This window comes from Micrasema longulum, unplaced genomic scaffold (genome assembly GCF_059751315.1).
Source record: "Micrasema longulum isolate JH-2025_06_02 unplaced genomic scaffold, ASM5975131v1 h1tg000046l, whole genome shotgun sequence".
Taxonomy (NCBI): domain Eukaryota; kingdom Metazoa; phylum Arthropoda; class Insecta; order Trichoptera; family Brachycentridae; genus Micrasema; species Micrasema longulum.
The window spans coordinates 141,932-159,302 of NW_028277253.1; the positions used below are offsets into that span (position 1 = coordinate 141,932).

The 17,371-nt window shown below is 30.5% G+C and overlaps 1 protein-coding gene and 2 long non-coding RNA genes across 4 annotated transcripts in view; 2 read left to right on the forward strand and 1 right to left on the reverse strand.

Moving 5' to 3' along the window:
- LOC148285218 (uncharacterized) overlaps positions 1–17,371 on the forward strand; it is a 242,967-nt gene that overhangs the window by 91,885 nt on the left and 133,711 nt on the right. The window lies entirely within an intron of this gene.
- Positions 5,398–8,213, forward strand: LOC148285219 (uncharacterized). The gene is made up of 4 exons (XR_015822615.1): positions 5,398–5,629; positions 5,756–5,800; positions 6,218–6,271; positions 6,375–8,213. It is a non-coding gene; the product is annotated as an uncharacterized LOC148285219 (long non-coding RNA).
- LOC148285220 (uncharacterized) lies at positions 8,538–9,420 on the reverse strand. The gene is made up of 2 exons (XR_015822616.1): positions 9,185–9,420; positions 8,538–8,856 (listed from the first exon to the last, which is right to left on the reverse strand). It is a non-coding gene; the product is annotated as an uncharacterized LOC148285220 (long non-coding RNA).

Sequence of the window (17,371 nt, forward strand, 5' to 3'; positions counted from 1 at the left end):
AAACCACCGCAGCTCCCGTTTCTTGATTTTATCGATGATGCGTTTCTCGCCTTGGATACTGCCCGTATATCGACAGTTGTTCACCTTTAGTAGATAGTTATACCGCACACTGACCTGAGAGATCGCATTCCGAAAGCATTCAATCAGCTTTCGTCCTAGTTTTTTTTTCTTTTTGTTGTTTATTTAGTTTTGTCGTTTACATTGTGAAATTATAATATAATTTTGAAGTAAAAAAAAAACGGCCAACTAAACTTAATATTTTTAATAACCTTTGATTTTACCCATATCTGCATCTGATGTACATATTTATTTCAGTATTATTGTCAAATTGCTTATGTAATGTGTACATAGATATCTACATTTTACAAGTTTTTGCGGCCTCCGTGGTGTAGTGGTCAAAACGCTTGACTCACGCTCGGAAGGTTCCGGGTTCGATTCCCGGTGAGAACACAAAAATTAAAATGTGATTTTTCTCAAGCCTGGGTGTTCTGTGATGTAATTCACCACTGTAATTGGGCCTCCTGGCCTGTTGTGGTGCAAAAAAAAAAAAAAATATTTAAAAAAAGTAAAATACTAACTGAAAATGTAAATAACTATGCTACATCCTTTTAACATAAAAAGTGATACTTTTTTTTCAAAACGAACGAAGTAATTCGTCCCTAAATGTATGCCTGTTGCTTTATTTAATAAATTCATATAGGTTTTACCTTATTTTGAAAACAATGGATTTTTCGTCAAAGCGTAAATATTTTTTAAAAATATGTCTTGATTAAGAAACGTATTTTTAATTGATTATTTGTAAATAATGGTGGGCGGAAATGAATTATTCGTATTTATATAAATTAAGTATGAAAATCATTTTAAAATAAAATCTTCCGTTTGGGTCTCAAATTCTTTGAAATATATTCAATTATAATTGAGTACTTCAAAGCTATCGATTTACATCGAACGTTCTTAGAAACGATTCACCTTTAACAAAAAAATATTATTACCTATGAGTTTGTTGAGGTTGTTAATGAGCAATAACTAGATAGTCTGGAAATTGTTGTATTTAACAAATCATTCGTGGAACGAAAAGAAATTCCATCCAACAGAAACAAAAGTTCGTACCGGGCAAGTTTTGTGGTTATTAAAAAAAAACCCACAATGAATTCCACTTTTGTACTGTGTTAGTAAAAAATAATATTAGAAGCACTGATTTGTGATTTTACAAATTAATAATATAACTACATTTTTAGTTTTTGTAAAATAAGTTGAATCACGATCTCTCTGGTTTCACTCCTCTAAGATATATCGGTTTGCAGCGAAGCTTTGCATCCCCTCTGTCACGTCTACCCTGTGCGACCCTCTATATGGCCTACAGATCATATCTTCGCTACATCCTTGAGGCATTTTCGACCAGGGCGCCCCCTGTAGTTTGTCCCCCGAGACATCTCAGTTTCTGTGTTCAATCCATCTAGCACGTCTAGTAGGTGCCTTCCGCCTTCGATTCTACCAAGAATCTCATCGTCTTCCCCGTTGTCTCTTTCGGAAAGGCACCGGAAAATAAGGAGTCATAAGCGTTGATAATTCATAGACTTTTGTATACTTATCAGAGAGGTTTTCTATCTGCGATGAAATACATAAGTCAATCGAAATGATAACTCCAAATCCTGTACTTATCTTTAAATAAGCAAATATTTGGACACGCTCATATTATTGTTTAGTATTGAACTCACGCGCACACAAAAGCAATAAAACCACTAATTTAGTCACATCAATCTATTAACATAATTTCTTCGATTGGTAAATTAAAACAAATACATAATAATTTTCTAGTTATTATTATCGGTTATATTGAAATTATTCTGCAAAGGAGATCCAATAATTTTGCTGTTGCGTAATTCGCATTTCGTAATTCTGATTATCAATTTGTTTATTTCACAGAAGTGTCACGGGCTAATTTATTTAATCAACCGTTATTGATATATTTCAATATCAGGTATATGATTAATGTGATGTAATAATTTTAATTTAATCTTAACAACCCGAATTATATGGAAATGGTATGCTTGCTTTGGCAGCTAGGTAGCCTGAAAATATTGATTGAAAATATTACTAAACAAATGCTGAATACAGTATATAAAAAATCCCGGGGGGCATTAGTGTTATCTTCAATTGTCAATAAATTAAATTTGAATTTTCCGTACGAAAACGTGTATTTGATTGCAAGGTTTTTCTTTTAAAAATGTATTCAATTAAAGGTTATTGCAAACGGTGACTTCAAATATTCAAACAAACATACTGTTTTCTGTGCAAAAATTATATACACCTTAAGATACCTGTAATTTGATCTGTTTCAAAGATTATTGTTTAAACATCAATTTTCCATACAGATAGGTAATTCGATTTTACGTTACGAAGATAACTCACAACTCTGTTAGTTTCTCACTGTAATATTTTAAGATTAAGGTGGCATTCTCTAATTTTCCAACATTTTCTAACGTCGCATTCCGATATTTTAAGTAATATTAATTTTTACTTTGAAACCCTTGTCATTAATTAAATTGTTTTTTTATTCATAAAATATTAGTGCACATTCTTCATTTCTGGACTCATTTCAAACGCTTATATTTCATAAAATAAATTAGATGGGTGTGTGCTACTCGTATTATATTTTTTTTGTATTAATTTTATTGATATATTTCTTTTTTAACTTACGGTAAAAAGTTTTTCATTAACAACGCTTTTTAGGTGTAAAATAGCTCATTTTATAATGCCGTATGTTCACAGAATTAGATTTATTATTATGATTATTAAATTTTGAGTGTGTCTAAATTTTTGTGGAGAATGAATGGAGAACATTTTTGACATGACAAGATCGAGACATTTAGTTATTCATTCAGGACTAACGATCTGTTACTTCATTGACATCAACAGATGGAAGAATCGAAGTACACGCATCTTCAAATACGTACAATGCTTTCATTCGTTCCTTGCACTCAAAATATACGACACCAAGTACCTCTCTAGAAGACCCTCACCTACTACAAACTAAAGACAACCTACACCAAACACCCCATTCAGTCAGGTAGAGAACGGGCAGTTGCTTAGTCATGCTAATATCAAAAAATAAATTAATTTTAGAAATATGACCGCCACAAAAAAGATAAATGCAAATTTATATCTCACCCACATCGATAAAGGTTTCAGCTCCTTTACTTCACAAATGTCAACAGATGGAAGAGTTGAGAAAAAAAACTACCAACAAGGCAGAATGGTGAATGGTACTGGGTATAAAACGGTAATTTAAACCAGCCGATGACTGGCCATAAGCTCTGTAAATGCGTAGATTTCCATAACCCCTTCACTAAAATGTTTTTCCTCCCTGTTGCAATAAATGTCGATCACTTTAGAAATTACAACTCAACAGCATTTCAAAACTACGGATTTATTTATTCATATTTTTTTGCTCACAAACTATAATTAATAATAAAAATAATGTGACCTCACTGGGGTTTCCCGTGCCGGGGACACTTAACAATATACTTTTTTGAAATAACATTTGAGAATAAACAAAGAAGACTAACTTAAAAAAACTAAGATAATCAACAAATATTACAGTTTTAAAGACAAGGTATTTATGTACATCTATATTATTTATATTACAAAACACACAGTGGAGCAGTTGATTCAATATTGGTATGGGCGAATGAGACAATCTATTTTACTTCTACCTAGTTCCACTATCCATTTTTTTATAGCCTTTTTAAACATCTTCTCGTTACTAATTGTTTTAATAGATAGTGGAAGTAGGTTATAGATTTAAATTGAATAATACTCAAAATACCTTTGTCCGAAAGTGGTACTAGTTTGTATTTGTTTAAGTTGTCTATGTGTTGAGGATCTAGTGATTATATTATTCATTTTGTCTTGATAAATCTCAATTTCGATCTCAGTAAATTATTTTGCTCTCGTTTTGCGTGTTTGTGTTTGGACTGTTCCAAGTTACTTCTGTGAATTCATGTCATCGATGGGTATTCGTAAACTCGTACGTACATACATGTTTAAAAAACAATTTACTAGTTCCTGCTACATCAGAGTTTGAAATAATATTGGTTCGCTGATACATACTTCGGTAATTCGGTAAACAGAATGAATAGTTAAGGCTGTAGTCTGGTAAAACGAACGCAAAATTAGGAAATCATACGATTTTGCCATTTTAAAACGAATGTTTGTCAAAAATCGCGCAATAAAAAAAAATAAAAATTATGTATGAGATAAAAACAATACTTTTTATAGGTATTTCTATCAAAAAATGTACTTCAAAGTTTCATATAACTAAAATATAATTACTTTTAGACCGGCAGATTACGCCATTTCAAATTTAGACTAAGCTTATTAATCTGGGATCTCAATAAAGACTAAGTATTGAACTGATTTTTCTTTAAATGATTTAAAGATAATAAATTTAAAAAGGAGATGGCCGCGGCAGAATTTTATTTTTTTGTTTTTGAAAAGAAATATAAGCATTTTAAAGCACATAAATTTTTGTTAAATTTTCCTTTATTTCTACGTAAATTATGCAATCAGTAATACCATAAAAAATTTAAAAATTTTGAAATAGTTTAGTTAAATCCTTTTTTTATAGAACTGTATTTTTTTTAAATTTATTTTTTTATTTATATATAATTACTTTCAGACCGGCAGATTACGCAATTTCAAAATTTAGACTAAGCTTATTAATCTGGGATCTCAATAAAGACTAAGTATTGAACTTAAATTTTTAATAATGATTTGAAGATAATAAATTTAAAAAGGAGATGGCCGCGGCAGAATCTTATTTTTTTGTTTTTGAAAAGAAATATAAGCATTTTAAATCACATAAATTTTTCCTTTATTTCTACGTAAAATTATGCAATCAGTAACACCATAAAAAAATTTAAAATATTGAAATAGTTTAGTTAAAACCTTTTTTTATAGAACTGTATTTTTTTATTTTTTTTCAATACGATAATTCTAGTTGTAATATTTAATTTTAAACAATGTCTTATTTGGGTTTTTATTACATTCAGATCGGCCCTCAGAGCGGCCGCAGACGGACGTGTTTTCCGTGCTCAAAATTTTAATGCCTTTTTCAAAACAAAATTTAGTTCGAAACATATATTTTTTGTGTTCCTTCTAACACAATTTAAACCAGGATCAAAACCAAGTTATTTTTTGAATGAATAGTTTGTTCGAATTTGATAAATCATTCAAAAATGTAATTTCACGTCATATTCAAATAACAATTAACGGCGTCATTTTACTCGTACACAAAAACGGTCAAATTGCACATTTATCTAGGACATACCAGCACTCGGTAGGTACTATGTACAAAGTGTACACTAAACAGCCATATAATTATTACAATGTCGCGAACGCAGCCAACTTCATTGTGATGGTTTGACGTTTTGCTTAGCCGGCCTCAGACTAATAATATTTTCTATCAATCAGAATTACTTTATTATAGAAATCAAAGACGAGTGATACTTTAATCCATAAATTTGGAATATTTAGTGACCGATTTTATCATAACAATGCCGAAAAAACCAACGAAAAAACCAAACGAAAACTAAATCAATCCCAATTTCCAAAGGAGAAATGCAATGTAAGTTGGATTTGATTAATTTATTAGTATTAAAATTTAGAATACAAAGGACAGACATTTGATTTACATAAATCATTGTATCACCATTACAAATAAATGTAACAGTTTATTATTTGCTTATTTTAGGATTCAAAAAAGCTCAAATTAACTAAGGCCTGTGGAGAATACACTGTAAGTTATTGTCTTATTTACTTAGATAAATAAAATTCCTACAACATTTTACAAAACAATACTAAATGTACAAATAAGTTTGAATTTGGTAATGTATCCCTAAATAAAACACGTTTATTGAATTTTTATTTTACTTTATTTGTTTAAAAAGACCAGAGTTTATATTGTGACGCATTCCGTCGTTTGAAAATGTCCTAACAAGACGAAACGCGTCACAGTATACGCTCTTATATATTTAAAAAAATAAAGTACAATAATTAATTAAGTAATAAAGTACAAAGAATTCTACCAATTGTCTGCATTCACAATAAAAAAGTACAAATAATAATTATTATAACCCTTATTTTCTAAATATTGACTATCAATAAGTAGGGTTATATTTGCCTTTTGGGTAATATGCAAATTGAAATGTTTTAGGGTGTTCCAGCGAAATATCTTTCAACTGATATTCTAGAAGATGACGGTTGTCAGGTTAGTATTCATATCGAAGTAGGAATATTTTAAGTATTTACATTAAAATAGCTAATGAAATCTAAATTGGATTATGATTATTAATTAATCTGTATTATTTCAGGCGCAACAGCTAGTTCCAGAACTGCTAGCACAGCCATTACACCCCTTTAAGTTGGAAGGCAGGAGAGTTGTGGACATCCAGGAATTTTTCACTAAAATCCAGGAAATATTTTCTCATTCTTCCATGTTTGATTGCAAAGGAACGAATATGGTGATTGTGGATGAAAAGTTGCATGGCTTTAATTCTATGTTAAATTTAAAATGTAATATGTGTGGATTATGTTTTTCTGTAAATTGTTGCAAGGACAGATCGAATGAAATGAGTTTAAATGAATCGTTTGTGTCTGGAATATCGAGTATCGGTTCTGGATATAGTGGTTTGCAAGAGTTGACTGCTGCTGTTGGAATTCCTTGCATGAGTAAATGGAAGTATTTGAAGATCAATAAGAAAGTGTGTGAATGGTGGGATACTGCGAAACTAAAAGTTATGGAGGAGGCAACGAAAGAAGAGGGACAACTGGCTACTGCGAATGGTGAAATTGATGAAAATGGTAAACCAATGATAACTGTTGTGGCTGACGGGTGTTGGTCTAAGAGATCATACAAAACCAACTACTCGTCTAACTCGGGCGCAGCTTCTATAGTAGGGTTTCGTACGGGGAAAGTTCTATATATGGGTGTTTATAATAAATACTGTGTGATTTGTGCTAGAGCAACTAATAAGAATATTGAGGCACCAAAACATGAATGTTTTAAAAATTACTCAGGATCTTCAAGTGGTATGGAATCGGCGATCATTCTGAAAGAAATTTGATAGAAAGAAGAACGGTTTTACAATCAGATAGCGGGGAATGGTTAGAAAAGTGTAGAAATTTACTCACTGCGTCATGGTTTGGTAAAGTTTGTAAAAGAAGAATAGGAATTAGTTGTTCAGGGTTAGTTAGAAGTATGCCATATAGTAAATCGCTAAGTAATATTTTTTCTATTAAATATGGTCAGGATTATGAACTGACCGCATTAAACCAATTAAGCCTTTAAGAAAATATCAAATTTCAGAAGTGTGGGCTGTTTATTGATAGTGAATATTGTTTTCTAGGCGCCACACCAGATAACATTAGTACGGATCATGGCGGTATCATTATAGAAATAAAATGTCCATCGTCTGCTTCTAATATGACTATGACTGTTGAAACCGCCATCGACAGTGGTAAAATTAAGTTTTGGAAAAGAAATAGAAACCATACCGAGTATTATGTAAATCAGAATCACGATTGGTATTACCAAGTTCAAGGACAGTTGCATATTACTAAAAAAAATATATGTCTTTTTGGAGTGTGGACCGGAGCCCAACATAAAATTAAAATCTTTTTATTTAAACTGTTTGCTTCCAGAGCTTGTTGACCCCCGAGTTACACGATCCATGCCTATCAGAGATCCACCAAATGTTCTCGAGGCTATCGAAAACAAAAAAGTTGCCCCCAATAAAGTCATAAATTGTTAAAAAAAGCTGTTTAACGAAAACATCCCATCAACCAGTAAAAGTTAAATTATACTCACCAGTTTCAGAAAAATATTTACCTAAATCAGCTTAGAAATTCCGCCCTCTTTCAACTATAATGTTTTTTTTTTTTTAAATTTATGTAGATGTTGCTTTTATTATTTTTTTAATTTCTGTTTCCAGATACACAACTTTGATTGAACCTGTCCCCCCTAAATCAAGACCATTGTAACATGAAATATATTCTTAGTTCTTTTTCACAATGTATTTTTCATAAAATAACTAGCGATCTATTGTTATCAAAAATATTGGGATTCTTTACTGGTTCTTCCCAATAATATATATTTTTGAACCATTTGCACCTTAGTATTTTTTCAATAAAAATGAAATTTTCCTCCACAATTTGTTTATTTTTACTTACAAGCGGTCCCACGATCAATTTCTGGCAGGGTTAAGTGAAATATTTTTTTTATGTGTTTTTACGTTGCAATATTTAATTCTCCTTGGACTGGCACGGGACTGCAGGATTGATCATCTTACCTTCATGTTATATATTATTAAATACGCTGTATTTTGTTTTCAAATGCAATGCCTTATGCACCAATAGGTGATAGGGATGATGATCTATCCAAAATTCTATTTACTTCGAAAAGGTTTAAAACACTTGTATATATTTTTAAAATATTTTACGTCACTCTCACATAGGTGTAAAAATAGAAATAAAACTTTTATGTAAGTAATTTAGCATATTTATATTTTCTCAGTGCATATTAAAATAATCGCTTACAGTATTTTGTCAATACAAGGTTTCCACTCTATGCACAAAACTCTTAAAATGCTTGAATTACCGTTTTAGTTTTTTTCATGTAAGATTATGTAGACATCCTTTTAGTATTTTCTGAGTGGAATACATGCTTTACTATATAGAACTTGATACACAACTCTTAGATAGGTGATTAAATGTGCTTTTATAGGTTTTTAGTGTAAAAGTTGGTAGGCACCCTTTTGACTTTATTCTTTTGCATTATTCTTTTGTCTGTTGCACCTGGAATGAAATGTATTTATAAATTTTACGTAGATTAAATGCAATGCTTACCTTAATTGATAGTTATCATGGTTTTGAACTTAAATAGTAACTAAGAAAATAAAATCAATTAAAATAATATACACAATACATTCTTAACCTATAAAAATATTTTTAGGTATTTGGCCGAGTCTTTTATCATTATATGTTGTTAATTTTTTAGAATTTATCTACCATATTTTTCCAATTTTATTACGAAATACATGATCAAGTGCAAATTCAAAAAACTTATCAGTTTAAAGGAAAAATATTATAAAATGTCATACTGTCAAAAAATGTTTTTACTTACGTAATTTGATGAGATCAAATAATTTTTCTCTTGAAAACAATATTATGAAGTGCATTATTTTTTTGGCATTCACTTTAGTGACATGGTGCATTTTCATTAAAACATAACAGTGTTATCTGTCAACTTCGAAAATACAAATATCCATAATTACCCAGAAGCCAGAAATCAACATATGTCACAGATTATCCGATAGTTGTACAATTCTACATTATCTCTGCAGTACGCTAGTCAGGAGTGCTATTTATAGATTTTACCTATTAAATAATCACGCAAAAACTCTATCTATCTCTGTCTTTCTCATTTTGTCAAACAAAGTATGAAGAGTACGTAAAAATTGACGAACATACAATGTAACAGGATATTTTTTTTGATTGCTTTGTCTTGAAGCGGTATATTTTACGCATTCGGCGGCAAACCGTACGATTCAACTTACCGACTACAGCCTTAAGCACACGTTATGTTGACATAGAATAAGATTGTTTATATATGTTCAGAACACACAGTTATTTGGATTTATGAAAATCGTGATGTATTTTTTGATCAATTAATAAAACATGTTTTTTTTTTATTGTGATATTTTACCGAACCGGGCCAAGGACCGGGTAACATTATTTAGCAATTTTTTCCTAAACTTTGTTAAATGTACGTTTATTTTTTTTATACAATTATAATTATTTTTTAAGCATTAAAATTATAATTTAAATTTGAGTGAGCTGAGAATTTTTTTGTATTCAAAATGGTATATTTCGAATGTGTTTTAAACATTGACATCATCAAGAAACAAAATATTGTTACTAAATCGAGTTATTTAGGGTTATTTTGACAAACACACAGTAGAACGGTCATAAATGCCGTCGAGTTAAATTCTATTAAATAGCTATTTATAAAAATTAAATTAGAAAAAAACAGTTTTTGACTAAAAAATTATGATGTTTTTTTGTATGAGCGTAACCGATCGGAAGACCTTCGGTCTATAAACGGTTTTCAGGTATGTGGAGGAAGTACCTTAACTGGTCAAAACTAATAAACGTATATTATTTGTAAGAATTAAAAAGCAGTTCCATTAAGAAATCGTCGCTTCAGTTCGTTTTCGTCCAACAAACCAAAACACAAATTTTCAGAAATAGAGCTCAAAAGTTTTTTTTTTACGAAATAGGCATAAATAATGATCTCAACTTAAGACAAAATTAATTTAAAAACTCCTTAAACATTTTTTTTAGTTTTAATTTAATAAATAAAGGCTTTCTCAGAACTCTTGTACACTTAACACAATTCTGTTTAAATTGGTCTGTTGGAAAAAAACGAACTAAAGCGACGAAATGTCCGTCAACTATTAAAAAAGGGGCTTATGTAATGTGATATTCTTATTAATCCTCCGTATGCTGAGAAATCTTTATATTGTGTAAAACTTTCCTCAAATGTATTCAAAATTCGAAGACGCATCGACTCCAACATTTGTCTTAAAAATTGTTTTGTTATGAACTTTCTCATTACATTAAAAACTTTTAGGCGCTAGCAATTTATCGATTGTTTTAAGTTTCATGTTTCGAAGTACAATAATAATTGCTGTGATCGAGCTGAAATCGGGTCGGACGATCTGAATTATTTAGTCAATGTCATCGGAAGGGAACATTTTCCAAACATGCTCTTCTGTAAGTACGGCTGTGATAGTTAATAACTAAACATCTCGAGAGCAAACTTGTACTAATTTACCTCTGTAATAGAAAAGTAGAGCAAAGTGCAAAGAAGTTCTAATTAATTTGCAACGAGGAATTTACCACCGACAGCCGTCAGGAGGTTGCAATGTATTATATTAAGTAATATGTAAAATAATATATGTACCTTAAAGGATAATATATGTACCTTAAGGGAGTCACATTAAACGAAATGTTCACGAAACAAGATTTCGTGATTGTGCGATTTCCAAAACATACGAGATAATTTTAATCTTCAAAGAATTTTCAACGAAAAATAATGATTTTTTAAAAATAAAACTAGTGCCCACATATTAAAATTTATTTATTTAAAAGTTTTTACAAACTTTTTTTTTTTAAACTTTTACATTTATTAGTAAAACATTCAAGTGCAGCAGTGTAACATAGTAAGAATATCAAAAGAAAAACTAAAAGAAATAATAATAAGTAAAAAATGGGAAATGTACCAACATACATAGGTAAAGGGGTATATATAAATATATTTAGTAAATTTACATACATAAATACACACACATATGTACATACACATGCATATGCATACTTACGCACACACACATATACATACATGTGTACACACAATTATATATATATTATATAAATATATAAAAGTATATATAAATATATATATATGTAAATGCGGCGTGCGGTGACTTTTAAAACAAGGCATGTGGTCATGGGAAGGAAAAACACCATTTTTATATTTTTAAAGTCTGTTTTTTTTTATTATTTTTTTTTAATGAAGAAATATTTACGTTTTTATGATTTACCCAAATATTACATTTTGAGGGCCATTTTCATATATATATATATATATATATACATCTTTTTCTCTGTCGTTCCTCAGTTCGGAGGGTCGTGATCATTGGTACTCTCACCAGCCATTCCATTGACAAAGCCTCTCCATTGTTCACGGCTCTGCGCCTCCTCCACAGGATCAATCCATCGAGCTGCAGCTCTGCTTCTGCTTCATCGTTCTGGCAATCTGCCCATGATTATTATTTTCCCCAGATTATTATTTCTGGGTCACGTCTAGCTAAGTGTCCGAAGAACTGCAGAATACGTTGAGCATATGGCCGATGGGCGAACTTTTCCGTTGAGTTCCTTCAGTATAAAGACATTTGTTCTTCTGGCTGTCCATGGTATTCTCAGCATTCGACGCCAACACCATATCTCGATGGCATCTATTCTCTCCTGCTCATGTGTTTTATTTGCACACGTTTCTGCGTCATATAATAATATTGGAAACACAAGCGTACGCACTATGAACATTTTAGTTTCTTACGAGATCTCCCGATCTTGCCAAATTTTGATCAGCAGAGTCATGGCATTTTTTGCGATAGGATGTGTCTTTTTATTTCTGATGTGCATGCACCGCCCGCAGAGATAGATGATCCTAAATAAACAAAATCTAGCACTTTTTCAAGGTCTTGAAGTCTATTTGATAATTGAAGCATATTGACTCTGTCAACGATCATGAGCTTCGTTTCAGTTCTGTACATATACACACACATAAAAATAAACATATGTATTATTTTAGAGATACCTGCATAAAAAAATAAAGAAACATTTTGTAAAATTTAGTAAATTAAGAACAAAATTTTGTTTTTTTTTACTGATGAATTTATGGCCTATAGAATACTTTACCTATAATAATATAAAGATAAATTATCTACATCAACTTCACTATACTCGTTACCTAGCCGGCGTAGTCTAGGTATTGGTGAATTTTAATATAAAATATTACTCCCAGGTAATTAAAAAAATAACGTTAGCTGCCGAGTATTTTGAAAAGGTACTTTTATGCTGATAATACGAGTATTAGTCAATTCCGGGACGTCCAATACGCCATTTGCTATTTTATATAAATTTAATAAATCAATTTTAATTCTACATATTAAGTGTACATAACAAAAGATCATAATTAATATTTTCAGTGGGTATATTAAGTTAATAATTGAAGAATCCAAGGAACTTACGTTGTACTCTTTCTAACTTTAAATTATGAACATTGTAATAAGGTGACCGAATTGATGAATTAAATTTTAAATTTCTTATAACTAAGGCAGTGAATAAAAGTTTGAGGGGAGTGATACAATTTAAATCCTTTACAGTTCGCTAAAAATACCCGAGACATTTCATCGTCTTATTAGTGATAGTATCAATGTGAGGAATAAACGATAAGTTTTCATCAAAATCTATTCCCAATTATATTTTATTTAGAAAGCCTACAGTCATACATTATAAGTATTAAAAAACAAAGATATTCGAACATAAAAAGACCAACGAATCACAACAGGGATGGAGAATACCTTAAAGAAGGCAATATGGAAGTCTAGGCATTTACAAAGCTTTTTTTAAAAAGGAATAACCCGCTAAGCCTCCATTTTGAGGTTTGTCAGCAGGTGGGATAGAGAGGATATGGAAGGAGGTAATGAAAAATATACCACAACAGCCACACCAATTGAAAAAAAAAATCTTTCTTCGATTTTATCTTGCAACTGGCGGGAATCGAACCCGCGACGCCAGTTTCACAGTTGGGCTAACCAACTGCGCCACGGCGCCTGTTTTAAGACTTGAATTGGAAAATTGTTTTCAGGCGTTGTCTAGTATGTGAAATAATTCAGTCAGATGAATCTCTTCACAACAATGAAGGTTTCAGCTCTTTAACTTAACTAAAACCAACAAATGGAAGAAATATGGATGTTCAAACATAGGCAGAATGGCAAATGTTACACAGTGTGTAAAGTGGCCACTTAAACCAGCCAATGACAAGTCATAACCCCTGTAGATGCCTAGACTTATATATCACCTTCTCTAAAATGTTCATTATCTTTTTTGTAATATGTTAATAGGAACATATTTTAAATACATTTCATAAGGTCAAATTAGAGGCTTCCTCTTAATTTTGGTAACATAAACAACTGTCACATAAATATAATACACAATCAACAATGTTTTGAGTATATCCAAATGTTTGTAAACAGGCTGGATTTCCTTCCTAGGGAGTTATTAGGATTAACGTTTATAATACATGAAATCAAACACTGATTTGAGTCTACTGAACATTTTATTTTATTTTTACAAATATAAAAACAAAAATTTCATGACAATTGTTTCGACTTGTTAAGGCATTTTCAAGCGAATGGAAGAATGGATGTAAAAATAAAATAAAGCTTTCAGTAGACTCAAATCAATGTTTGATTTCTTATATTATAAGTTTAAATATGGAGTTCTACAAAATAATTACCAAATCAATCAATAGATTTAAATAAGTTGCAACAAATTTAGATATTACAGAATATAAAATAATTAATGGTACACAACTTCTTATTCTGTTAAGTCGTTAATGTAATTTATATTGTAAAAAAAAATTAAAATCTAAACTTGAATATCGGTCGCACAGTTGCACATTATAATCTAGATTACTATATATATCTAGCTTTCCATACAGTGTACTTTTATAATATGCCTACAAAGTTTGGAAACTTCAGAATACATGCATAAGGTACATTTTTGGTCTTAGGAAATATGACCACATTTCTGATTATCGTAGGCAACTGAAATAGCTCAAAATTAGACAGCGGAGAGACTATTACTCCCTCTCACTTCTGTTCAATGTACTTCATGGTCCTAACGCTCCTATATACCTGTGTGAAAAATTTCAACGCTTATCAGTTCATGGTTTACTTCTTCGTTCTCATTCTCAAGGCACTCTCTTAATACCCATACACAATTCCTCTTTGTTCTCTAACTCATATAGTGTCCATGCGGCTCGACTGTGGAATCATCTCCCATCCACCATCAAAGATGTTACTACATTATCTCTGTTTAAATCACGTCTGAAGAAACATCTCCTTTCTCTTCCTTAATCTCTCCTCCTTTCCTTTTTCCTCTTTCCTCTTTTTTCCTTTTTCCTATTGAGTAATAGTTTTGATTTAAGGTAATTTATAAACAAATAAGTTTATTTCTATTTTTATCCATTTTTAACTTTTTAATCTTTTTTTTTCTATTAAATATGTTCTGTAACTTGAATTATAAAAATAAAACTTTTATTTTATTGGTTGGTTGGAAGAAATTGCCATTTGGCAATAAGCCCGCCAATGTACAAATAACATTATGTACAAAAAGTTAAATAAATAAATAAATAATATATTTTTCCTCTTTTTCATAAATGTTCCCTTCCATGTGAAGGGTACAGGATATAAAGCATGGATGTCAATTATTTTCTGTGTTTTAAACAAAAAATGGTTTCAGCGGGTAGTTTAATGATCTACATTTCTGTTAAATAAAATTTAACGTAAAGGCTGTAGTTTCCAAGATAATTCTATTTATAAATGGTTTATTCTGTAATTTATTTTTGTTCTTCAATTTTTAATTACTAACGATATATTTTCAAATTTATATTTATGCTTCAATTTTTATTATTATCGGTATGTTTTCCAATTTATATTTTTGTTTAATTTTTTTATTACTAATGTTATATTTTATAATGAGTATTTATGATTCAATTTTTATAATTATCGGCATGTTTTCTATTTTATAATAATTATGTCTCATTTCTTTACTATTAATGCCATATTTTCTAATTTATTTTTATGATTCAATTTTTATTATTATTACTTGCATGTTTTCTAATTTATATTTATATTGATTTTTTCGTATGTTATTATTATTCTTTGAATTTATTAAGCACCATTGAATGAAATAATAGATTAAAAAAACACATATAAAAAATAAGGTCCTTCCTAAACACAGGAATTTCCTAGCTAGTCGGGACCTGAAACAAAGAAACTCTGTACATTTTAAAACTGTGAAATACATAAATAAATAAAATAAATTGAACAAGAAAAAAATGCGTCCAGGGGATAAATGGTAATAGTCGCTTAAATACTGGAAATAAAGCGATAATTCAAAATTAATGAAAACCGTTTTAGCTGAAACAAACCAGCATAGGCTAATAACACAAAGCACGATCCTTTATATTTAAAGAGTTAATTTGAATGTCTAAAAGGTTTGAAAACTTCAAAACTTAATATCTCAAAACTTCCGTTTTTGATATTCATCCTTATTATCCTTTACACTTCATGAGTTATATTTGAATAATATAACGGTACTATCGGAAAAATATTACAGAACCTTGGATGTTTAAATAGCAGATATCATTTCAGTAGATTAAGAATAAAATAAAGCCTAGAATCTATCTCGAGGGACTGATTATGAATTTTCGTCGGCACAATACATGTAACACTGTGTAAAATACACCATTTTGCCTATACATAAACATCAATATTTCTTTAACTCTACCATCCAAAGTACTATGGGAGTATTTATGGTTGAAATAATATTAGAAATATATTTATTCTTCTTATTTCGGTGCCTTGTCTAATCCCCCCAAAGTTGGCGATCGCTGCAGCGAAAACATTTCTGTACGGCGCTAATTTTATAATCCGCAGCCAGGACGACTGCTTACTGGTGTACTCGCTGTAGTGATTCCTGGGAAAATATGACCAGAGTGGTTTCCCGTTGCCTTCTCTGGTGGACTTTTCTGTCGGGGTTACCTTTCTTTAGCAGGTTGGTTCTGGTTCGGAGGCGCCAGAAACTCGCCTTTTATCCTTTCGTTATCTGCAGTGATCACACTGTTATTGGTGTGAGCTTATTGTCCAGGGTTCATGACATAGACGCTAATGAGTTGGACTAGTCAATGGTGTTGCCGGTGGAATGCAACTGAGCGTTCGCACCATTTTAAATAATCACGCCCTCCAGCAAGATGTTACCCTAAGCGACCCTACTGACAGTTTGAACCCCTGACATATCTTAACATATCTTTACTCAACCGTTATATATTCGGATATCAACTAGAGATAGGCGTTTCGGTTATTTATAAAAAGTAGCAGTAACAGTAACCGTTCTACAAATTAAACTGTTTTTTTTATTATTGTTTCTAAACATTAGTTAAGAGCAGCGTAGACCAAAAAATGTGATTAATAAAACTGTAATTTGAAACGTTTCAGCTACTCTGCTCTAAGCTGTTATTTCAGAAACAGTTGTACGTTTTGGGTTTAGTAACACTTTTGTTTGATGTTTTAATTTTCCTATGATTGTAAGTTGACATTTACATTTATTTTTTTCATACTATTGATTTGATGGAAAAAAAATGTTTAAAATAGTCTAAACACAAGAGTTCTCTAGCTATTCGAAAACTGAAGAAAAGAACCTCTGTGCATCATAAAACTGTGAACTACTTACCTCTAAATATTTAAAAAAAAATCTTATGAGCTGTTTCCGAAAAATAACTGTCTAATTTTTTTACCCAGTAACAGTTGTTTTTTGTGTAACGGTTTTAGCTGTTTTAAAATATAAACGGTTTTAAAATATCAGTTTCTATTTTATTAACTATCCTTAATATCAACATCTTTCATCTTACTGAAGGAAAGTTCAGAGGGGATAGCTTCCTTTTAATCTATTTACTGAG